The sequence below is a fragment of the Sorex araneus genome, chromosome 7 (assembly GCF_027595985.1).
Source record: "Sorex araneus isolate mSorAra2 chromosome 7, mSorAra2.pri, whole genome shotgun sequence".
In the NCBI taxonomy this organism is placed as follows: Eukaryota; Metazoa; Chordata; class Mammalia; order Eulipotyphla; family Soricidae; genus Sorex; species Sorex araneus.
In genome coordinates, this window is record NC_073308.1 from 64,987,816 (window position 1) to 65,013,553 (window position 25,738).

The 25,738-nt window shown below is 44.4% G+C and overlaps 1 long non-coding RNA gene across 1 annotated transcript in view; it reads right to left on the reverse strand.

The window, feature by feature from the left end:
- Window positions 1–23,357: 23,357 nt before the first annotated feature.
- Window positions 23,358–25,738, reverse strand: part of LOC129406468 (uncharacterized) — a 7,631-nt gene continuing 5,250 nt past the window's right edge. The window contains exons 2-3 of the long non-coding RNA XR_008631012.1: window positions 24,379–24,452; window positions 23,358–23,537 (exon numbers count right to left, since the gene is read on the reverse strand). This is a non-coding gene — a long non-coding RNA (uncharacterized LOC129406468). The remainder of the gene's footprint in view (window positions 23,538–24,378; window positions 24,453–25,738) is intronic.

Genomic DNA, 25,738 nt, shown 5'->3' on the forward strand with positions numbered 1-25,738 from the left:
CCCCAAGCCAAACCCCCACCTCCCCCCAGCAGCTTGGAAGAAAGCCTAGAAAAACAGCTTGGCAAAACGAAGCGGTGTGCGCTCCATCTGAGGGCTGCCCACCTTCCCTGCTCGGGGTGGACGGCTTCTTCCCTGGGCTTCTTGATGTGCGCCATTTTGTGTGTCGCTGCATTCCCAACTTGGGATATGTCGTGCCTTTCTCTCTCGCTTTATAGGATTTTCTCTTTCCTCTCTCATCTTTCCTAAATAAAAGCATTTTGCTTCACCACCTCCTTCTGAGGTTCTTTTCTGGGAGAATAGACAATGAACTTAGACATGTGTTGACTGTCAGACTTTAATGTCCATGCCATGGACAAACCCTGCAGACTCTTATCGGTCTTGACCTTCCCTGGACACTTCACTGGCCGGATGGTGCTGGGCCAGAGAGGAGGGCAATAGGTCACTCTCTATTTTGGCTACTCCCTCCCTGCTCTGTGGCTCACAATGGTCCCCAGGAAGAACATTATTCATTTGCTTTTGATTTATCAGTGATTTGCTGAGTGCTCAATATGTGATCTTAGATGTCATGGAGCTGGAGCAATAGCACAGTGGGAAGGACGCTTGCCTTGCATGCAGCCAACCCAGAGTTTGATCCCCAGCACCCCATATGATCCGCCAAGCACCACCAGGAGTAGTCCCTGAATGAAGAGCCAGAAGTAAGTCCTGAGCACCACTGCGTATGGCCCCCAAACAAAACAAAACTGAAAAACCAAAAGAAGTCACAAAGTACACAGCAATAAGCCAGAGTGAAAAGGTATAAAAGGTTAATATCCAAAATATATGAAGGACAATTAACACTCAGTATAAAGAAACCAGTTAAAAATAGACAATTAAAATGACCTTTTACCAAAGGAATGTCATTTTTTAATAGTATGCTTTTTTTTAGAAAATATAGAAATGATGAACAGACATCTGAAAAGATCCTAAATATCACTAATCACCAGAGAAATGCAACTCAGAATCACTATGAGATCTCACCCATCAGGACGGCTTTTATAGAAGAAGCCAGGGATAATAAGCATTGAGTAAGATGTGGAATGACTGGAACCTTCCACACTGTTTGTGGAGATAAAAACTGGTGGAGCTCAAGACAATGTAGAGATCCACATCCCACAACTGCTGCCATGTGAGCTCACCCAGCACCCCTCACAATTACAGACTCTCAAGTAAATCCCAGGAGAGATCAAGCAAGTCACAAACAGTTGAGGATGAACCCATCTCTTGGCTGAAAACGCTGAGGCACCCTCGGAAGGAGTGTGGTCTGAGTCCTCACCCTTCTGAAGCCCCGTTAGTCACACCCACGTCCCACAACAGCCGCCATGTAAACTCACAGCCCAGTAAATGTCGGGGAGTTTCTGGAGCATGAGGTCACAAGTGTGACCATGCGACATGTGTGAAATCGACAATACTGACATGCCAGTTAGAGCACACTGAATTAGATGGGAAAGTAACGTAGGAGCCAACAAAAACATTAAACAAGAACAAAACAGAAAACATAAACAATAAACAAAAACGTTAACACAGAAGGCTCAACTAGCAATGGACAGCGTGATAAACCCTCAGGCAAGGACTTAATGGCTCCATGATGAGATATAACAATTTTCACAAATTTTCTTTTGTTGGGGTGTTTTTGATAATTTCATTAGCCATTTAGTTGTAACAAGCAACCAAAAAATAAATATATAAAATAAGCAACACAAATGGACTAGAGCAATAGCACAGCGGGTAGGGCATTGCTTTGCAAGCAGCTGACCCAGGTTCAATTCCTCCATCCCTCTCGGAGAGCTCGTCAAGCTACCGAGAGTATCCTGTCTGCACGGCAGAGCCTGGAAAGCTACCCATGGCGTATTCGATATGCCAAAAACAGTAACAACAAGTCTCACAATGGAGACATTACTGGTGCCCATTTGAGCAAATCAATGAACAATGGGATGACAGTGCTACAGTGCTAAGCAACGTGAAATCATATTTTGTGCTTGCTAAGAGGAAAGGCTTGGGCAGTGGTTGGAAAATGGGAACAATGATGAAGGGTCATGACACTGGTGGTGGGATTAATGTTAGAATATTGAATGCTTATAATAAATATGTCATGAATAACTTTGCAAACCCTGGGGTTTAAATAAAGGAGGAAAAACAATGTGGAGTTCCTCAAAAAATGCAATTACCATGTAATCCAGCAATTTCACGACTGTGTCATCCTGTCTGGAAGAATAGAAATCAAGATCTTGAAAAATAATTGCACCCACATGCTCATCGCTGCACTATTCACAGTAGTTAAGATGAGAAAGTAATTTGAAAATGCACTGGAAAATGAAGAGATAAAGAAAATATGTAAGTCAAAGTGACAATGTGATATCATTTCACACTGGTGATAATGATCTATATCAAAAAGACTGAAAACAACCAGTGTTGGAGAAGTTGAAGTGAAAAAGGAACCCTCATTCAGAGTTGCTGAGAATGTCACCAGATTCAGCTTCTGTGAAAAACAGTATAGAGATTTCTCCATATAATCCAGTGAATCTACTTCTTGAAATACACCGCCAAACACCAAAACATTAATTTGAAAACAAACACCTATGTTTATCATAGCTCTTAGTACAAGAGCTGGGATATGAGAACAATCCAAAAGTCCAATGCCAAATGAATGGATAAAGTTTTGGTATGTAAAAACAATAGAGTACTATGCAGCTGTAACAAAAGACAAAATCTTACAGTTTGCAGCTTGGTTGAAACTGGTGAGTATCGTGTTAGCAAAAGAAGTCACAGGGAGAAAGACAGACATTGGATGATCTTCTCCTCTGTGGTACATAGAGAAATAAACAAGGGAATAGACAGAATTAAACAATGACAAACCTTAGCCCTTGGATTACAAAACTGAGATTGCCAAACTGGGTGGAGAAGAGGGTAGGGGTGGGAGGAATGAGGTAAACTAGAAGTAAATTGGCCGGGGGAGAGGCAGGAACTGAGCACTTTAGTGGTAGTGAAGTAAAATAACTGCTTGTCAGAACTATGAGGTTTAACACTATTGTAAACATGCAACCTAAACTAAATATAATAAAATATTTTAAGTGGCATCGATGTACATGGAATTTTAAAGCCTCTAAAAAGATAGGAAATTCTGGGGCTGGAGCAACAGTATAGCAGATAGGGCATTTGCCTTGCGTGCGGCCAACCTGGGTTCAAACCCCAGCATCCCAGATGGGCCCCTGAGCACTGCCAGGAGTAATTCCTGAGTGCAGAGCCAGGAGGAACCCATGTGCACTGCTGGGTGTGACCCAAAAAGGAAAAAAATAGAAAATTCTGTGAGCAGTGTAATAAACCCTGAGGTTTTCCTAAGTGAAAGAAGCCAGTCACAGGAGAACGGTACAGCATGGCTTGCCTTACAGGAGTTATTTTTAAATGGCAAATTGATAGAATGGAAGAGTAGGCTGAGAGGGGGCAAGATATAGCACAGCGGGGAGGGCGCTTTCCTTGCACACTGACAACCTGGGCTCTATCCCTGGCACCACCTGAGCATGGAGCCAAGAGAAAGCCCTGGGCACAGCCGGGGGTGGCACAAACAAGCAAACAAGAAAAGAACAGAATGGGAGTTGTCAGTACTAAGGGGAGGTGGCCACTAGGGAGTTGCGAAGCTGTGGTATAAAGTGCCAGAGAAGCAGATGAGGGGGTTCTATCAATCTGATGAAACTTGGTCAGGAGTGTAGCTGTCATGATGTCATGTTAAGTATACATTCTTTTTTTTTTTTTTTGCTTTTTGGGTCACACCTGGTGATGCACAGGGGTTACTCCTGGCTCTGCACTCAGGAATTACTCCTGGTGGTGCTCAGGGGACCATATGGGATGCTGGGAATCGAACCCAGGTCAGCCGAATGCAAGGCAAATGCCCTGCCCTCTGTAAGTATACACTCTTACCACAATTTAAAAAAAAAAAAGTATACAGTTTTACCACAATAAAAAAAATTTTTTTTTCCAGAAGGCATGAAAGGCGCCTGAGCATAATAACAAAACAGGGAAGGGTGTAGCAAAATCGGAAAATGAAACGGAGAGAAAACCCAGAGGAGGGGCTGGTGAGAAGAGTGAGGGTTGGAGTTTCCTGTGCGTTTTGCCAACATGTTTCGTGAGGTTGGATATTTGAGCAAGAAAGCATTTGCTTGCTGCCTTCCTGCTCACTGGCGTTCCCGTCATAGTTTTGAAGATATCTGTTCAGGAATGTAGAAGAAATACCTCCGGCACACACTGTAGAACTTGCATTTCTGAGCTTCTACCCTGCGTGGTGCTAAGCCTGGAGAAGTGTGGAAGAGAGGATTCTCGGGAATGATCTACCTTGGTGGATGATCGGAGGAACACAGGGACTGTCATCCCACTGACTGTCACATTCTCCACGAAGAAGCTAAGTCATGTGGAGAATCAAAGGCGGTTGGCAGGAGCTGAGAGGTGGGGTTGGTGAGATAAGGTGACTCAAGAAACCCTCTTGGTAAAGATGCCACTTGTGCAGAAATGTGGGCTCAGGGAGGTGAGGTAGGGGGTCACTGGGTGAAGGGCATTTCAGTGGAAGGAAAAGCACAATGCAAAGGTCCTGCCCGAGCTGACCCCTCCCCCGGGCACCGTAGACAGGAGGTCACGATTCTTCCAGGATCCGGAAAGTAATTTCATTTCTTCTCTAAACAGAATGGGAGGAAAAGGAATTTCACCGACAATGGAAACATTTCAGTTGTGTAGCCCTCATGATACAGAAGGAGGCCGTTGTAAACTGTACTTTCATTTTACGATTTATTTTGCATCTTTTAAATTTTTCTGATTCAAATTTTATTTTAGGCGCTGGGGCTAACAGTGCCTGAGGAGTTCCAGCATCACACCCTCCGCCGAATGCGGCCTTCCTCCCACCGCTGTCCCGTGCCCCTCCCCCACCCCCTCTCCCGCAAGCTTCCTGCTAAAGACCAGTTCTCAGTTTCTGTTCCTTGTGGACATTTGCTATTCCACTACTATGTTTCTTTATATCCCCCACATGAGAGAAATTATCCTGTCTGTCCTTCTAACTTTAGTCAGCATGATCCATTCACGTAGCAACTAATTGCTTGATTTCATCTTCCATTATTCATATTTTATTGCATATATGTACCATGGGGCTCTGCGCCAGGCTGTTTTCACTTGGGGCGCCTCAGAGGGGTGCGGGTGAGAACCTTCCCCTCCCCAAGGGACCCAGCCCCGGCAGCCGGCCTCCACTACCCAACTGCCGCCACGCGCCAGGCCGCTTTCTGGACGCTCTGGCCGAGCCTCATGCATGAATGAAGTCCCATGGAACCCATATAATGCGGAATTTTGACCTTGGACTCTGGACTCAACGGGACCCAGAAGCAGAGATCCTCTGCCTGCTGACCCCCAATCTCTGGTGACCCAGGGATTACACGCATAAGCCACACCCTGCCACACCCTGCTAGCACCAGATAATCTCATCTGCCACCCTCCAGATGCATTATAAGACACTTCCTACCCATTTTCCATAATTACCACTGATGTAGTTCAGTAGGCAAAAAATCAGAGTAATATACATATATATGTATATATATATATGTACATACATACATACACACAAATATATATATATGTATACACACACACACACACACACACACACACACACACATACCATACCTCTCAGAAAGCCCGGCAAGCTACTAGAGTATCCCGCCCGCACAGGCAGAGCCTGGCAAGCTACCCATTACTACCTGTGACATGTTCAATATGACAAAAACAGTAATGATAGGCCTCATTCCCCTGACACTGAAAGAGCCTCCAGTCGTTGGGAAAGAGTGAGGTGAGGCTGCTAAAATCTCAGGGCTGGGGGCTGGAGCGATAGCACAGTGGGTAGGGCATTTGCCTTGCATGCAGCTGACCCGGGGTTCGATTCCCAGCATCCCATATGGTCCCTGAGCACCACCAGGAGTAATTCCTGAGTGCAGAGCCAGGAATTACTGAGCATTGCTGGGTGTGACCCTCCCTCAAAAAAAAGCAAAAAATAAATAAATAAAACCTCAGGGCGGAGAGTAATAGAGACGTTACTGGTGCCTGCTTGAGTAAGTTGAAGAGCAACGGGATGACAGTGACAGTGATATGTAACATAGCTTGCTTATTCAGTCATTTGGTCTCGAACACCTGGGTTGTTTCCATATTTGGCTGCAGTGAACGGTGCTGCAATGAACATAGGAGCACGATGCCTTTCTGGATAGGGTTTGGGGACCCTTGGGGTATATCCCACGGAGTGGAATTGATGAGTCATAGGGAACACAATTCTTAGGTTTTTTTGAGAAGCATCTGTACTGTTTTCCAAACAGGTTGAACCAGTTGACAGTCCCACCATCGTGAATGCGGGTCCCTTTTCCCCCATATCCATGCCAGCACTGGCTGTTTTTGTCCTTTCTGGTGTGTGCCAGTCTCACTGGTGTGAGGTAATATTTCATGGTTGTTTTGATTTACATTTCCCTCATGATATATGATGTAGAGCATTTTTCCTGTACTTGTTGGCCACCTATATGTCTTCTTCCAGGAATTTCTTGCATTTTTTTCACTGAGCCATGATAGACAGACACCACTGCTGTGAAGGGTATTATAGAATGATTTGGTACTTGTCTAAATTGTTCAATAATCGCCACGGTGACTCTGGTTAATATCTGTCACCTTAGGTAGTTGCAATTTCTTTCCCTGTGATGAAAACTTTTAACGTGTACTCAGAAATTTTCATTCAATTGATTTGACATTGGTTTATAATGCTACAGAATTTTAGCAGCAGATCTTACCATCTCTATACATGTATAGGACTTGCCACACCCCCCATCAAAGTTTCAGTGCCTTCCCACTGCTAAAAGTACCCCTATACCTATTGCTCCCTCCTATCCCCTTTCACGCAGTAACTGCCATAGTTGGGGTTAGTTGTGTTGGAGTTGAGTTAGTTAAGTTAGTTTAGTTAGTTAGTCTTGGAGTTAGTTGTGTTGGTACTTACCCTTTGGTTTAGTTGTTCACATTTCACAGATAAGTGAAATAATCCAGTAATGCTTTTGTTTCTTTTTAATTTCACTTAGTATGATTAACTCAAGATCCATCGAACTTGTCCCAAAAGTCATCATTTACTCTTCTGGACCACGATACATCTGTTCTGAAGCTGCTCCTGACTCAGGCTTGAAGGTTGCTTCTGACAGTATTTGGGAAATCTGAAGTACAAGGGATCAAACTTGGGCTTCCAAGCATGTGCTCCAACCCAATGAACTATCTCGCTGGCTCATTTTCCATTATTATTATTATTATTATTATTATTATTATTATTATTATTATTTTGAATATGAAGATCACAGCTTCTTATGTAGTAATCCATCAATGGACCTCTGATTCCATGATGATTGTGATTTATGCTATTACGAACATAGACTTACAATCATCTTTTCAAATTAGCGTCTTCGTGTTCTTCAGATAGATGCCTGCGAGGAGGATTGCAGCATCACACAATATTCCTTTTACATCTTAAAGGAAAATAGTTTTATTCAGAGACACATGAAGGAGGGATGTTCCGAACAGAGAAAAAATGACTGTACACATCTCATTTTTAGATGCAGGTGACTCCCGAGATAGATAATGAGGCTTACAGGAAAATAAACTAATATCTCAGGTTGAGATTCAGCCAAAGCCCTAAGGTACAAATATGCCTCCAGGAGTCAGAGTGTAGTACAACAGATGAAGGCGATTGCCTTCGTGAGGCCGACCCAGGTTCCATCCCCACCATCCCATATGGTCCCCTGATAACTGCCAAGAGTAATTCCTGAGTGTAGAGCCACGAGTAACCCCTAAGCATCACTGGGTTTAACCAAAAAAAGTCAAAATAAATAAACAAACAAAACATAAACAAAACAAAACAATTTCTCATTTTTCCCTGAGAAATCTCCATCCCCTGTTCCCTAGAGGCTTCACCAACTCTTGTTCCCACCCACAGTGCCCCAGAGTTCTGATCTCCCTATACCTCCCCAGGACTTAGTACTTCCAATCTGTCCAATATAAGCCATTCTCTTGGATGCAAGTGATATTTTATTGTGATATTGGTGTGCACTTAGAAATTCTGTTCTTAGCTTAGAGTGCCATTGTGGGTAGTATGTTTGTGTGGGTTCATGGGCTTGGGGGATCAAACACAGAGGCTCACACATGCAAGGCCTGTGCTCTATGATTTGAGCCATGACTCAAGACCTTGCACATCACAACATTTAAATAGGTAACAGTGCATCCTTCACTCTAGTCACCAGGCTGTAAATCCTGGGGCCTTCATGATTTTGCAACAGGTCAAAGAATGTTTATTGAATGGAGGAATGGGGACCACAAAAGTCACAACGCATCTGTGAAGCTGCAAAAAGCGGCGCTTGTGGGAAGAAGAGCAAGATGAAGCGAACCAGGATGTCCAAGCGGAGGGAGAGGATCCCCAGGGATCTGGAGCTGCAGGTGGAGCAGGAATGACCAAGGACAGCCCCAGAGCTCGGGGGGTGTGGGATGTTTGTGAGGGAAAGCAATTCCAAGAGCTTCACATTTCTGATACCTTGCTGAAGTCTGTTATTAGAACTTGCCTCATTTCTGACCTTCTCAGGCAAAAGATCTAGTTTGACCTTTGGAGTTTTCAGTATTATCGAGAGATGACTTGGTCTGGGCTCCCAATCCCAGCAGAATCAGGAGACTAAATTCTAAGATCAGGGGCTGTCGGGTCTAAGACCAGACACTATGACTTCTAAGCATCTTCCTGTTATCCTCCTGACCCTCTGGCCCGCTCCCTTATGGGCTAGAACAATGGGGCATTATGACAGAGGCCTTCACGGTATTAACTGAGATCACAGATTCCAAATTCCAAACCACAGGCAGGCGCATCTTTTGTACTTGTTACGGACTAGTACCTTGGTTTGGCGGTGGGGGGGGGGTCCCCAACCAATGGCTCTTGCTCTTCCCGATGGTTCATTTGCCTTGTGTCCTGACCGGCACGCAACCAATATTTCAAGGAGGATATGTCAATGGCATTATTAACTCATCCAGTTTATGCCCGTTCTTTAGCTTCCTGTTTGCTAATACCTGTGATATTTATTTATTTGTATTGATTGAGGTTCTGTGAGTTACAATGTCCTTTACAATAGTCTCTCCGCACATAATTCCTGCCCCACACTCATCACCACCATCGTCTCCCAAGGGCCCCAACACCCCTCCCTTTCAACCCCTTCCTCTCCACCACTGTCTCAATTGTTTGGATCAGTTCTCCAGTTATGTAGCCTTTGCCCCTTCCTTGCTAACTTGCCATCTATGCCAGTGATATTTAAGTCTCTTTAATGATGGAGCCAGGGCCTCCTTCGTGCCTTGGCCCTTTGCTGTCCTACATCCTCAATTGTTGAGGTCACCTCCCTTCTCTAGTGCACATGCTCTCATTGAGCTGACCTAGAGTAACAAGAGCCTGGATGCATGTTGGAAGCTCCCAGCCTCTGCTGGGCGTCTCAAACCTGCAGCATACAGAACACGCTATTTACTAAGGGAAATCTATTCTCCATCTTCTTAGAAAGAAGGAAATATGCTTAAAGTCTGCAAGGTCCCAAGGGATGGCCGATTTCATCAGAACTTCTTTAGAAAGTCCCTTTCTATGGCAATCTCCTGTCTGGACAAACGCCAACATAGAAAGAATATAAAGGGGCTCTAGTGTTTTAGGGCTAAGAAGAGCTTTTCAGGAAGAAGGACAATTATTGGTTTTATTGATACCTAAAAGGAAAAAGGAGCTGTAATGGAAATGTTTACTTCCCCCTCCTTTTTTAATTGATTTATCATTAGTTTACAACATTATGGGATTTCAGGATATAGTTTTACCACACCCAGCACCAAAGTTCTAGGGCATCCCACCGCCAAGAAGGTCCCTCTATCCAGTCCTCCAACCAACTCTCTATCCATAGTGCTAAACTCCATAGTGCTTTTGGTTTCTGGGCCTTTCTTCTTGAATTTTCTTTAATTTGGAGGGGGGGACATACCCAGAGGTGCTAAGGGCCCATTCCTACCTTAGCGCTCAGGAATTGCCAGGGTGATTCTCTCTCTCTCTCTCTCTCTCTCTCTCTCTCTCTCTCTCTCTCTCTCTCTCTCTCTCTCTCTCTCTCTCTCTTTCTCTCTCTCTCTCTCACCCTGGTTTTTGGTGGTTCTTCCCCCATTCAGTTCGTTTGATTCAGTTATTCACATTATAAATACAAACAAAACCATCTGGTGTTTGTCTTTCACTTTTGACTCTTTACTGGGCATAGTCACCTTAAATCCTATTAGTCACATTTCATAATTTTGGGGTGTTTGTTTTTTGGCGATTACTCGTGGCTTACTCTTGACTCTGCGCTCAGGAATCACTCCTGACACTGCTCAGGCAATCACATGGGGTATCAGGGATCGAACTCAAGTCAGCTACATGTTAGGCAAGTGCCTTGCCCTGCACTATTGCTCCAGCCCCCAATTTTGTTAATGAATGCAGTAGTACTCCACTGAGTATTAACCACAACTTCCTTATCCAGGCATCTGTTGGCAGGCAGGCAGGATTCCATGTCTTGGCCGTTGTGAATGTTTTTTAATACAGGGATGCAAATAGCCTTTGAATTCATGTTTTTATATCTCTCAGGTAAATATCTAGGGGTGACGTCTTAGTATTGGGTTACATAGTATTTCCTTACCCCACTTTTTTTTTTCCAGAGGATTCTCCATATTGTTTGGAAATGTTGGCTTTTAAATTCAGGTGGTTACACTTACTTTTCAGTAGTAAAAGCACCAGAAAAGGTGAGCAAGGTCTAGAGGTAAAAAATAAAGCTCTGTTGCTATGTCTTTCAGGATCTTTCTGTTTCAACCTCATCTCGTTTCAGCTGGACACAGTCTCCAAATAGAAGCATCCCTGGATGAGCTCAAACATCTTCCTTGGAGCCTGTTTCGAATGCAGGGTCATTTCCCCTCAGGAGTTCCGATCCATCTACCCTGCCATTCTGGAATTAGGCAAGAAATGTCTGCTCAGTGGGCTTTCCTGATGATGAACCAGGGAATGACAGTCCTGGCTGTGTCCTTTGAAAGTGTCAGTCATTTGCAAGAGTGAGTGCGGGAGCCTTTCTGAGGCCAAAAGCAATATGGCATGCCATGGAAGACAGTCTTCTAGAAGTCTGGCGTTTTGAGCATGGGGGACCATCTTTGTGCTCTGCTCTGTACATTCCCTGTGTTCAAGTCCGAGGACCAAAATCACAGAGAACGCAGAAGCTGTAGAAGGAAGCAACAAGGAAGCATAAAGAGATCAAGAAGGACCCGGCTTGCTGCCGGCCAATTGTGTAGCAGCCTTGTGTACAAGTGCAGGCTAAGGTACTGTGGCTTCAGTCGGCCCAAGTCAAACAAGAGTGGAAATGTTTGCTATCACTTCCTTTGCTATATTAAAGTAGTAGACAAGCACCAAATGGCCCACCAACCAAACTGAGATATGCAGTTCAGTGGCATAAAAATAACTGTCACCGTATCACTGTCATTCTGTTGATCAATGATTTGCTAGAGCGGGCACCAGTAACGTCTCCATTCGTCCTAGTCCTGAGATTTTAGCAGCCTCTCTTGACTCATTCTTCCCAGCAGTGCTGCATTGGAGGCTCTTTCAGGATAAGGGGATGATATCCATCATTGTTACTATATCTGGCATATCGAATATGCCAGGGAGAGCTTGCCAGGCTCTGCTGTGTGGGCAGGATGCTTTCAATACCTTGCCAGGTTCTCTGAGAGGGAGAACTAGGCTATAAGAGGACATGCGGCCTCGAATGTGGTCACACACTTCCATGAGTGTTGTTTTATAGTCCCTGGATCTTGGCCGTAGATGGGATTACACGACGCCAGGGGCAGTTTGTGGGTGTGGCTGCCAAGCTACTGAAAGATTGGGGGTCTGGGTGGAGGAGGCCCAGTCCCGATCTGAGCAGGTTTGGAAATCTCAGCCCCGGGTCCTGCATACCTGGGTTCCTCTGCCAGTTTCTTCATGCATGAGGCTCATCCAAACATGTGGAGAGTGGCCTTGAGCATGGCTGTGGCTGGGTTCCAGAGTTCTTCAGCTGCCCAGGCTCTGCTCAGGGCAGGGAGGGAGACTCAACCCGTCCCACTCTGAGGGGCCCTAGTGAAGACAGCCAGGCATGGGGGCAAGAGACTCTGTGTGGCATACATTGATGTTATTGGGGGATGGCGGTGGTGGTGGGGGAGGGAAATCCTTCTTCTTATCTCCAGAACTTTTCGTCTGCCCAAACTGAAACCCAATCTTCAAAGGCTAAATCCTCATCCACCCTCCTCACACACCCTGCATTGCTTCTAGTTTCCTCTATCTCTAAATTGACTTATCTAGGAACCTCATATGAGAGGAATCCTACAAAATTTACCCTGTGTAGTGGGACTGACTTATTTTACTTCCCATAATATCTTTGTTTCCTCCATATGGTAGCATGCATCAGAATGTCCTTCCTCTATGTAACACCAAATAATCATCCACTGCATATCTAAATGTCTCTATTCACTCATCAGTGTGCTTTAGAAGGGTTCTCTGACCACAGTGACGAATGTTGCTGTAAACATGTTTCTGTTGGTATCTGTTTGAGCCCCCTGGCTTCATTATTTGGGGGTAGATCCTCAAGTGTAACACTGCAGGATCACGAGCCAATTCTATAATTATCTGAATAACTTCCATGTTCTTCAGAGGAAAGCACCAGGTACCCTATTTTACGCCCATGCCAGCAAGGCGCGGGAGTTGGGACTTCTCTGCATCCTCCCTTACACTTCTGTTTATAATAACCAATGAAAGGGTGAAGGGGCATGCTAGATTTCATTTACTAATTTATCGTTTTGTGAGCCTCACCTGATAGTGTTAAGGCCTATTCCTAACTCTGCTCTTAGGGATTACTCCTGGTGGGCTCAAGGGCGCATATGGAGCACTAGGTGTGAAACCCAAGTTGGCCTTGTGCAAGGCAAATGCCCTACCCACTATACTGTCTCTTCAGCTCTGGGACATGCTAGATTTTAGCTGGCTCTCCGAAGGAATGATCTCACAGTAACATCTTTAGACTGAGAGTCTGCCTCTCTTCTAGGGATAATATCAAGTCAGAAGTTAAACTTGGTAAGAGCTCATCTACTTCCCAAATCAGAAATCTATGACCATGTGACATTCAATGGTATCGAAAGGCCTCATTTCTATTTGATCTGATGTAAGATAACTATGTATGAATATCATGATATATCAGGATGGACATATATCAGGATGGACTGTTGTAAAGTGGCAATCCACAGATCTTGATATGTATGGATGTGTATGTTTCCCAAATTTTGAGATTTTGTGATAAAATTCTGATGTGCTTCTTTTGCAAGAGGAGAAGACGCAGCAACAAGGACTCAACCATCTCTGGAATGGAGAAGAAAGGGCTGCCCCCACTGTCCTGTTGGACAGCCTGGAGTCTGCCCCTGCCCCAACTTCTTGCTGTCCATGTAGACAGGTTGCTAAATCCTACGTGGATGGTGACTCTAAGTGATTTATGTATTTGAAGGTCTTTCAACAAGAGAGAAGGTTTGTTTGGTTTGTTTTTTTTTTTTTGCTTTTTGGGTCACACCCAGTGATGCACAGGGGTCACTCCTGGCTCTGCACTCAGAAATTATCCCTGGCGGTGCTCAGGGGACCATATGGGATGCTGGGAATCGAACCCGGTTGGCCGCGTGCAAGGCAAACACCCTACCTGCTGTGCTATCACTCCAACCCCAAGAGAGAAGGTTTTTAACCAAAGCATTTGAAGCAAGAGATACCATGTTTTCCAGTGTTCATAGGCTCCACTTTTTTGCTTTGTTGCACACACACACACAAACGCACTCACACACACACACACACACACAAGATCATGACTTGTCATTATACTTGTTCCAGAAACTGTGGTTCTCTTCTCACTGTGAAGCCAAAACATCAATGATACAAGACAATGTTCCTCAACCTTTTCCTGACACGGCTTTTCCTTCATACCCCTTTCCCTCTGGTGGACTCCTGTCATACTGATTGGTCCTCTGGTCTCATGCCATGGCCCCCATATATGCAATTTTTAACCTGTAGTGCCCTTGGAGTATACTGGTTAAGAAACACTGGCATAGGTTGATATTAGCCGTTACTACACATGCAATATTATGATTAAGAATTGGATATATTTTGTGGGGAGTTGAATGTAGTTATCCCGAATAGTAACTGAGTAATACAGGCACTTAAAATAGTGCAGAATAATTAAAAGCACTCATTCACTCAAAACACATTGAGATAACTTGACTTGTCTTGTGACTTTGGTCCTTTCAAGGGTAAGATTCCAACCTAAGATTTGGTTAAACATTATCAGAAATTGTGTACATAAACTTTGTTTAGTTTTTGTTTGGTCTTGGTTTGAGGTTTTGGTATAAAAGTCTATTTCTGGATTTAGAGAAAACTTCAAGTTTATAAAATAAGCTGTGTATTTGATATTATTCTTTTTCTATTTGATTACTTATTACTGTCATTGTTGTTTGTTTGTTTGTTTGTTTGTTTGGAGACCACACCCAGTGGTGCTGGGGGCTCTTCCTGGCTGAGTGATCAGAGACTGTTTCTAATGGTTCTCCAGGACCATATGGTGATGGGGATTGAAACCAGGACCCCCATGTGCAAAGTACGTGCCCAGCCTTTTGACCTAGCTCCCTGACCCCTGCCATTTTATTTTTAAGCTATGCTCACCTGTGTTTGTTTTGGATAAAGAGGAGAGTTAAAAGGGAAAAGAGTGGACCTCATTCAGAACCATACTTTTCCATAGGCTATTAATGTAGACTTGAAAGTAATTCAATGTGGGTTATGATTTATGTCAGATGAATACCAAGTAACACTGGGTCATTTATTTTGTTTCAGGCACAACAATGGGGGTGGAGGAGAGAGAATAGGTTGTTTTAAAACAAATCAAATCATGAAAACCTCAATAAATGTTTTATAACTGAAATTTATAACTGAATGAATGCCACAATGCCCCAAATTTCTGCTATTAAAGTTACTGCATTGGGTAATTTCTGGGGAATCCAGAAAGCAGAGGTAATATATTCAAACTTTTTCTCAAGTAGCCAAAGAAAATGAAAATGTATCCCCAGGGAATCAGGAGGTAGAACCTGAAGAGGTTTCTGGGAAGAATCTATTTGAGACCCTGCATTTTGACTTAAAACTCACTTAAAGTTTGGACTTTCTGGTACAGTCCACATGAAACAGTCATTGAAACTCCATACTAGTCTCATAAGGTAAGAACAAAACTATGAAATCCCCCACTATGTTTCAGAAAAGGCAAGGTGCAGGGTATATCCAGACACACCTTTTCTTAAAGTATGTCTTAAACTACTAACACATTTAGTTACTTAACTTATCCGACAGATTCTCTTTTTTAACTTTACTTAAACATCATGGCTTACAAAGTTGATCATTATACAGTTGTTACGGGCTCTCTATGTTCCAACACCAATCCCACCACCTGAGTGACCGGCCCTCCACCTTTGTCCCCAGCTTCCCAAACGCCCCCCCCCCAAGCCTGCCCCTTTAACAGGACACAATAATTTGTTTTATGTTACTTGCTACAACCAAATGCCTAAAGGAATAATCAAAAATACTTCAGTAAAAGAAAATTTGTGAAAATTGTTATAACTCACCACGGGGTTGTTAAGGACGTCTGAGGGATTACTAAACTGTTTGTCACTAGTTGAGCCTTCTGTGTTTTTGTTTGCTGAGCTTAGTGGCTTCTATGTTACTTTCCCATCGAATTTGGTGCATTACTACCGGAATTTCAGTGCTGTGGACTTTGGAGGTGTCACAGTCCAACAGATTCTTTTGTTTTGTTCTCGTTGTTTTGGGTTTGGGGGCCACACAAGGCAATGTTCAGGGGTTACTTCTGATTCTGTGCTCAGGAATGGCTCCTGGTGGTGCTCTGGGGACCATATCCAGAGCTACCAGGGATGAACCCTGTGTAGCTGTGTGTTGTGCCCACTGTACTAGCTCTCTGGCTCTCCAGCAGATTCTTGAGCACACGGTCCATCTGAATATATACATATATATATGTACATATATACACACATGAAATACGAATAGCTAAATGTTCATTGGTTTAATTTTAAAACATTTAAAAATGTAAAATAAATTATGGCTCTATGCTTCAATCATGTACAAAAAAATTATAAATGAACATCTCTTGCTATCCCATTGGCTATCATCTGGGGGAGAATAAAAGCACGAGGAGGCCCTGAGAAATGGGGGCAGGAGCAGTTCTATTTTGAATGAAGAGGGATTACGGAGAGGACAAGCACAGTGCTCAATGGGGTGGAGCAGAAGGAACAGAACAGCTGAGAGTGCAAACAAGCACGATGGAAAAGCAAGTGGGAATAAGGAAAAGGACAGACAAGAGAAGAAACTTGCCCACTTAACTGTTTCTTCCCCACATTTGTTTAGAACAGGAACTGAGACGATCCTAGGTTCCAGGGAACCAGTTAATTTTGGTCTGGGCTACTGGTCCTGCTTGATGCTACTGTTGTTATTTTAATCTCCTGTAGTGGTCTGCTGCATGTAGTATGAGATTTCAGACCAGGGGGAGAGGGGCTGAAGCAGCACTCACCGATTTTCTCACAGTGCTCTTTGGAGTCAGGTCCTCTGCCAAGGGCTGTCTTCCTAACTAGCAGGTGGCCACTACCCACAGTTTACACCAAGAGGGAGAGATCTCGTTCCATCACGAGGGTTCCATCCTCATATCATGCAAGGCTAATGAACTCCCAAAGGCACCACGTCCAAATACATCATAATGGGGTTAGGGCTTCAACAAAGGTATTTGGGAAGTGGACAGACAGACAGACAGACAGACACACACACAAACACACACACACAAACACACACAAGCATTCAATCATAGCATCAGCTAGTTGTGTGTTTAGTATTAGTTAGGGGTCTGTCATTATGTCTCTCGCCTAGCTTTATTTCCCATTTCTCAAAATGAGATAAGTAAATAAATTCTTTTGGCTTATAGAATTTTGATACTCTGAAGTTAGAAAAAAATTCATCTTGGTTTTTCGGGAAACAAAAAGGAAGGGTTGACTCAGGTCAGTCATGGGCTTCTGCCAGGTCTACAGGGCTGAGGATACTATCTCTGTTCATTAACCATGGGACATTCATCCAGGGACATGCGCTGTCTGCATGTAGTAGTTCTGTTTTCAAACCTGGGGAAGGAAGGAAGGAAGGAAGGAAGGAAGGAAGGAAGGAAGGAAGGAAGGAAGGAAGGAAGGAAGGAAGGAAGGAAGGAAGGAAGGAAGGAAGGAAGGAAGGAAGGAGGGAGGGAGGGAGGGAGGGAGGGAGGGAAGGGAGGAAGAAAGGAAGGGAGGGAGGAAGGAAGGAAGGAAGGAAGGAAGGAAGGAAGGAAGGAAGGAAGGAAGGAAGGAAGGAAGGAAGGAAGGAAGGAAGGAAGGAAGGAAGGAAAGAAGGGAGGGAGGGAGGGAGGAAGGAAGGGAGGAAGGGAGGAAGGAAGGAAGGAAGGAAGGAAGGAAGGAAGGAAGGAAGGAAGGAAGGAAGGGAGGAAGGGAGGAAGGGAGGAAGGGAGGAAGGGAGGAAGGGAGGAAGGGAGGGAGGGAGGGAGGGAGGGAGGGAGGGAGGAAGGAAGGAAGGAAGGAAGGAAGGAAGGAAGGAAGGAAGGAAGGAAGGAAGGAAGGAAGGAAGGAAGGAAGGAAGGAAGGAAGGAAGGGAGGAAGGGAGGAAGGGAGGAAGGGAAAAGATCATTTTTAGAGATTCTCTCTACCATTTTCTGGTCATCTTTAGAGATTCCTTCTCCTGTTTTCTGGTAACTTTAAAGATTCTCTCTCTTGCTTTCTGGTTCCCTTTTGAGACTCTCTCATTCCTGTTTTTCGGTTACTTTTAGAGATTTCTATTGGAGATTTATTATTTTGTATTCAATGAGATAATAGCTCTGTGGGAGCTTTGGCAGGGGCAACATTTCCCAGGAAGAGTACTAGGGCATCCGATATACTCTTTCCCAGTTCCGTGGGAGGAAACCCTTGACCCCGGGGCCTGAGACTCATCCCTCTGTTCCTCAGGCTTCTTCCTGATTTGTGTAGAAAGACTTCGAGGGCCAAAGCCAAATCCTAGTCACTGAACTAAAAAAAATCTATGCCCCCAAACGCAAGTGGTTGAACATAGACCTTGAACAATTCTTTAGCTGGGCCATTCCTTGGTGTCCCCAGTCATAAAATAAAGGGGGGGAAATGATGCAGTTGACAAGGTGACTTCGTTGGTCCTTGCTTGATACAAGGTATTTTTCCTCGCCCCACCCCAGCCTGTGCCATGCTGAGTCATTGTGTCAACACTCAGAATCAATTTGAACTAAATACTCAGATTATACAAAATTATAACTATGGGGGACCAAATGTAGTTGGGCCAAGATACTAGAGGGATAAGGGGGTTGTCCTGTATTCAGCAGGCTGGGATTCGATCCCAGGTCCCGCATTAGGTGCCCAACAAGAAGAAGTGATCAATGAGCACAGAGCCAGGAGTAACCACGGAGCACCATCAGGTATGGTTCAAACAGACACACCCCCCAAAATAAAAAGTCACAACTAAGTTTCCCACAGAGATCCTACCCAGAAGCCAAGTCTCCAACTAAGAACTAAACAGTCTTTGAAACAACAGCCCACAAGCATGCCTGAGAGTCAATACTTCCTGTGACACCTGATTCTCCTAGGGAGGAGGAACATGATGAGAGCTCAGGGGTCCACATGGTGCCGGGGGTTGAACCCAAGTTTTCTGCATGCAAAGCATGTGTTCAGTCCCTTGAGCTCTTTCTCCAGCCATAATTTCCGGGTTTTAGTCAGTAATTTAGTTTGGCTTTATGCCAAGGGTCAAACCTGGGGTCTCTCCTATAAGAGAAATGAGCCCCAACGTTGAGCCAGATGCTCCATCCCTGATAACAGCATCTGTATTCTTAACACGAATGTTCCTATGGCTTACGAAAGTGATTAATTGGGAGGGTAATTTTTTAAAGTGTCTCTTTAACTGTCTCCCACCCTCTCAGCTACACTTCATTCACATTTGAAAGGACCCTTTAGGCTGAGGGATGTGACTCAGAGACAGAATGCATGCCTCCCTTAGCGTGACTAGGAGCATAAACAATCAAAACAATGAAATGATGAAATAAAGAACCTTTTAGAAGCTATTGAAATAATATCAAACTGATGCCCAATTTCCCTCAGACTTTTAAATTCCCTAAGATTGCCTAGTGTTACTTCAAAATGCTTCTGAGTCTTGGTTTGCAGACTTTAGCTTAGGTTGCACCAACACACCTTCCCATGATCTTATGTTTGCGCTCCAATTTTATGGGATAGTTGTCCTTAGTTGAGGCTCAGCTCAGAGCATCACCCAATGTTTTGGTCCACCCAGGTTCCATGTGTGAAATAACCAGAGCTAAACCAAGGGACCTACAAGAAGCCTTCACCATAGAGGTCTCCAACTCTGTGTCTCCAACTCGAAACTCTAACTTTTCCCTTTTTATTAAAAATATTAAAGTAGGAGATTACTTGATGACAGAGAGGGATCACTACCCCCATGAGTTTATTGTTTTTTTATTTAACATAAGAGAACCTTTAGTATCATGTTAAATAAAAGGACTTTAAGTCCACTAAAAGACTACACCAATTCCTCAACAACCAAAAACAATCTAATGATCCAGAAAACCACATTTGGAGTGCAGGATAAAGTCTGCCCTTCTGGGAGATGCCCAACTAAATAAAACCCGGTAACAGCAGTAACACACGGATGGAGAGGTCTGAGAGAAAGCTCAGGGTTAAGGGCTTTGCCTGACATGATCCTGGCCCTAATTCGATTGCTGGCACCACATACGGATTCCAAGTGCCACCAAGAATCACTCCTGTGCATAGAACCAGGAAAAGCCCCCGAACAAGGTTGGGTATTGCTTCCCTCAAACTAAACCGAATAACCAAAGTGGATGAGGGCACTCTTGCCGGGGTCGGAGATCAGAGCCGAGAAAGAGAATAAGGGGAAGGCCCCCAAGGCTTTTGAGGTTGTCTTCTGCCTCCATTTTATTTGCTGGTCACCCCAAATCACGATTCCTGGGGTATTACGTCCCTGTTTTTTGTCCTCTTTGCAGGATCATGCCTGTCCCTAATGCTGGAGTTTCTTGAAGTGTGAGTGGGGTCAACAGCCCTGCCATGTGTGGGAGCCCTGAACAGACTGGGGATGTAGCAGAACCGATGGGTGACAAAGGAGAGTTTGGGGGGAAAAGGAGATCCCATCCCATGGCTGCCAGAGAGGCGGGGGGACTGCAGAAAAGAGACAGGCACCAGGGGTCTTACAAAGTGACAGCACTGTGTTTGGATTCAGGTCGGAGGGTACCTGGGTCAGGAAGCCAGGAAGCATATGAAGCCACCAGATTCCATGGCAGATGTCGGGAGTAGCTGCTGGGAGGAAGTTCTCCCCCGAACAGGGTCAGGGAAGCTCAGTCTTGGAACCCCCACCTGGATTGGAATTAAGGATCAACAGAAGAAGGAACAAGTGAGTGACCGGGTCACGGGGACTGACAGGCCCGGGGAGGGGAGGGGCAGTCTCAGGGAAGACCACACTCACCTCTGTTGCACTCTCCTAGTCTACTCAGCGCTGGTACCCGGACAGCTGTTGAGTTGGACAGCTGTCGGGGAGATGCTTTGGGAAAAGCCCAGATGGGTGATTTGAGGAAAGGACGCCCCCCCAAAAAAAATGGCCAAAAGAGGCTCCTCATCCTGGTTCTCTGTAAGGCCATGTGCTTGCCTATCTGCGACCTTCGAAACTGTGACCCCGTAGACTTGCTGATTCCAGCCTGATCTTCCCTTCTAAGAACACAGAGCCAGCCCCACCCTGTGCCCACCCTCAGGGAAGGATGGCCCGTCACGGTCCCCAGAGCCTGACTGACAGCACCTGAGGCCCAGGGAGGAGAGCTGCCAGGCCCAGCCTTCTGCGTGGGGGTGTACACGCATCACTCAAATGCCAGACCCGGAATACCATGGGGGCCAAGAGCGTGCTTCTCCTTTTGGGTGGGGGGGAACATAGGGCTTGTATTCGGGTTTTGAGGCCACACCCAGCAGGTGCCTAGTCCTGTTCCTGGCTCCGTGCTCAGGACTGACCCCTGGTGGTGCTCGAGACTTTAGGTAGTGCCCGGAATAGGACCAGGTGGCAGGTGGCGGACGAGTTGGCCACACGCGAAGCAAGTGACTTGCCTCCTTCACTGTCTTTCTGGCCCAGGAGTGTCTCCACCTGCAGCAGAGAGCTCGGACCCCGGATAAGAGGATTCGCTGCTTTTCCCTTCCTGGGGCACTGAGGTGAGAAGCACTGAGGGACTCTGACACCGGCTGGACAACCTGCCTCGAAGGATTTGGGGGGCATCTACTGTTCCTCTGTTGTGGGGGGTTTCCGTGGCAACTCCACTGGACTAAGGATGCCCACAGAGCCGAGGAGTTTCGTCTGCAGGAGAGGTCGGCATTCTGCTCAGTGGGAGACCGAGTCAGGCTCATCCTGCGCTCCGAGCAGGGCATCCGCCAGTGCGTGCAGGGTGAGAAGAGAACAGGACGTTGAAAAAGGGGCCATCTGTCCTCCCTGCCAAGCTCGGACACCCCGCTTTCTCCGGTCCTAGACAGCTAAGCACCTGATTCTCCACCTCCAGTGCTCAGGCTTTGGGACATGAACAGAATCACCTATTGGCTTCCCTGGATTTCCGGCTTGCAGTGGGCAGCTCACTATGGGGCTTCTTTTAAATTTTGTTTGGGTTCTGTTTGGGGGACACACCCGATCTTGTGTGGGCCTTTCTCCTGGTTTTGTGCTCAGGGTTCATTCCCAGTGTGCTCAGGGATTCATTCGGGGTAGTACCAGGGGTCAAACTGGGGTAAGCTGCTTGCAAAGCTAGAGGCCTAACCTCTGCATATCTCCCCGGCCCTCCTGAAAGTGGGACTTTTTATTGGACCCATGATAAACTCGCTCTGAGGTCCTTAACGTCTCTCTCTCTCTCCTCTCTCTCCCTCCCTCCCTCTCTCTTTCTCTCTCTCTGTATGTGTGTGTATCTATAGATGCATATATAATCACTGTATGTTTGTTTACTCCCAAATAACTCTCAGTTCCTGGATGCCAGGGAGCTTTATTTTAATAAGAAGTGGAACTTCTGAGACCTCTGGTTAAATGCCCATCGAAAAATCTTTTTTCTCTTTAGCTGCATTTCAATTCGTTTCCCAAGCAGTGGGTTCTCAAACGTTTTGGAATCAGTACTCTTTATACTTTTAAAAAAAATGTTGTTTTTTTAAACTCAAAAGCCATGGCTGAGAGACAGCTCAGAGGGCTGGAGTACTTGTTTGAATGTAGGAGCCCCAGGTTTGGTCTTCTGTACCCCAAGGACCCCCATTACCGCTGGGGAGGGACTCCCAAGCACTAAGTGGAGTGGATACTAAACAATGCTTGGTGTGCCCCAGCCCCCAAATTATTGAGGGACACCCACCAAAATCTTATGTGTGTTATGTCTAGTGATATTTACTATCACTGTCACTGTCACTGCATCACTGTCATCCCGATGCTCATCAATTTGTTCGAGCGGGTACCAGTAATGTCTCCATTGTGAGATTTGCTGTTACTGTTTTTGGCATATCAAATACAACATGGGGAGTTTGCCAGACTCTGCCGGATACTCTCGGTAGCGGGATACTCTCGGTAGCTTGCTGGGCTCTCCAAGAGGGGCGGAGGAATCGAACCCGGGTTGGCTGCATGCAAGACAAAAGCCCTACCCGCTGTGCTATCACTCCAGCCCCAATATTTACTATATTACTTACTAAACCTGTAAGATTTTTAAAACTACTTATTGGCTCAGTAATTTTTTATAAATGACAGTATATAAATGACAGTAATAAACTCAATACAAGTTAACACATTTGATGAAGAATAATTATTTTCCAAAACAAAAAAAAATAACTGAGAAGGAGATTATTGTTTTACATATCTGCAAATTACTGTGCCTGGATTAATAGAAGACCACTGGATTCTCATATCTGCTTCTGCATTCACTTTGTTGTATACAACACACTGTTTCACTTAAAGATATATATATAATGATTTACTACACTATATTATGATGCATTATATTTAATATATATGACATAATATATTATATACTATATTTATTATATCATTTATTTATATATTCTGGATATAAATACATATATACATGGCATATCCATCCATACATACAAACATGAACAAGTGCTGAAGAGAGAGATAGTAGTACAGGAGAGAAGGCATTGTTTTGCAAGGGGCTGCATCGTGCTGACCCTGATGTGAAGCCCTAGCACTGCATATGGTCTTCTGAGCACCACCAGCGGTCACTTCTAAGCAGGGGGTCAGGAATAGACTCTGAGCACTGCAGGGTGAGTTGCCCCCACTGACACTAAAAAAAGAAAAAGCATAAAAGTGGGAGAGAGAGAGGAAGAGAGAGAGAAAGAGAAGAGAGAGAGAGAGAGAGAGAGAGAGAGAGAGAGAAAGGGAGAAAATCAAGTTACATGGATGTGTAGTTGGAGGAAGAGAGGAATATTTCAGTGGTCTTTTCAGAAAATTGTCTTTGCCGCTACATCCAAACTTGATAAATGGTAGTTTCTTAAAAGTTACTTACAGTGCAGAATTTTAAACGATAACAATGAATTTTTTTGTTCTCTCGGGTTAATCTCTATTGATCTATCTTGGATTGTTTTTACTACAGCATGATTTTGTAGCATCATATACTGGTCATTTGGAAAATATTGGGACACTGAGTCAAACAGTTCTTCCAAAATGTTGATCCAGTCTCAAAAAGTCACATTCATCAATGTCACTAGGGAAGTTATCTGAAAAGTCTGGGCTTATTTGGAAGCTAAACACACAGTGATGATTCAAGTTGCCTAAAATTCTAACTTTCATCTGTAAGTGAAAATATGATTATTAAAAATAAATGCCCTGGGTTTCCTTGAAGGAGAAACACCCAAGTCTAAATCACCCCAGCTCATCGCTCATGCTTCCAAGTTGAAGTAATATTCCATGAAAAAAAGCAGCCGTATTAAACTATTTCACATGTGATTTTCCTAGAGACAGAATAAGATTCCAATAAAGCAGATCTATAAACTTCTCACACACGAATCTGCTTGAGACAATGGCCATATTTTCCTGTGCAGAAGCACTTGCTACAAATCCACCATTTTGTCACAGAGAAGACTGAAAAGTCACCCTTAAGGGTTGAGATTTAATAAAGTTAATACCTTTAACTGCTCCATCAGAGACATTCTTAGAAGAATCTTCCTTTTTTTTTTTTTTCTTTTTATCTTTTCTAAGCCTGGTGGTGAAGAAGAGAATGACTGCTTTTAACACATTGCTGGCAGTTCCTTGATTCTGCTAAGGTCTTATTCCTTTGCTATTGTATCATTACTGTAAATGTCAACACAAATAAAAGGGCAAACAACAGCTCAGTATTATTAGGAAAATAGTTTTGACTTTGTGGGCGCTTCCGTAGACCAGACTTTATTCCAGGGCTTGAGCTCCCTCTTCTACTCTCCCCTCCCCTACGCCTTAGCAGTGCTTGGGCTCAGATCGTTTTATTCCTCTGAAAGTCTCATTTCTGAAACATTCTCATAAGGCGCCTTTTTGAGAAAACAAGCTTGTTTAGTTTTTCTTCTTAAAATAGAAATTTTTTATTTAATTTAAATTTTAATTAAAATTTTTCCCACTTTATTTAAGCACTTGTGGTTTACAAAGTTACTTATGATGATTTGTTCTCAGGCATTCAATATTCCAACGCCAATTCTACCACCAAAGTCACCTGCCCGCCACCGTGGCCTCCATTTTCCCCTCCTATTGCAGGCCCCAAATAATTTATTTTATGTTGCTTGTTACTGAGGAATGACTAATGGATTGATCAAAAAATACTTCAGGAAAAGAAAATTTGTGAACATTTGTGAAAATCTCACCATTAGGACATTAAATCCTTGTCTAAGGGCTTACTAAGCTCAGTTTACTAAGCTTAACTGCTAGTCAAGTCTTCTGTGTTATAGGTTTTATTAGTCGAGCACATCCAATCAAGTGTACTCCTACTGGGGCATTTATATTGTAGAGCTTAGAGAAGTTGCGTAGCCACAACTGTGGTTATGCGATCCAGGAAAAAAAAAAATCCAGATGATGAAACTAGGCAGTGAGCTTCCATGGTGGGGATAGTAGAATGTGAGTGTGACTGCCAGGACTTCAGGAAGTATAGGGAGGTGGGGGGATGTTGCCCACCCCAGCTCTGAGAAGGCCTGGAGTTGAGAAAACATAGTTTAGTCTCACATTGCTGAGGTGATAGGGGATGGAGGGAATATTTTATTAAGATAAAATATGCTTTTAAATTATTGGGTTCTAGGGGATGGGCGGGGTTGAACCCAACAGAGGATTCCAATAGAATGAATGCTGTCAAAAAAATATATACAGGTTAACAATTCTTGGGTATGAAGAACCAAAAGGCACGTGTTCTAAGCTTTATTTCTTCCTTAGATTTTGAAAACCATTGCAACAACTGCTCACTGTCTCTTTTCCTAATATTTTCAGTGAACCCGACATTAGAACTTGTTGGTGTTCCCCAAGTTTACA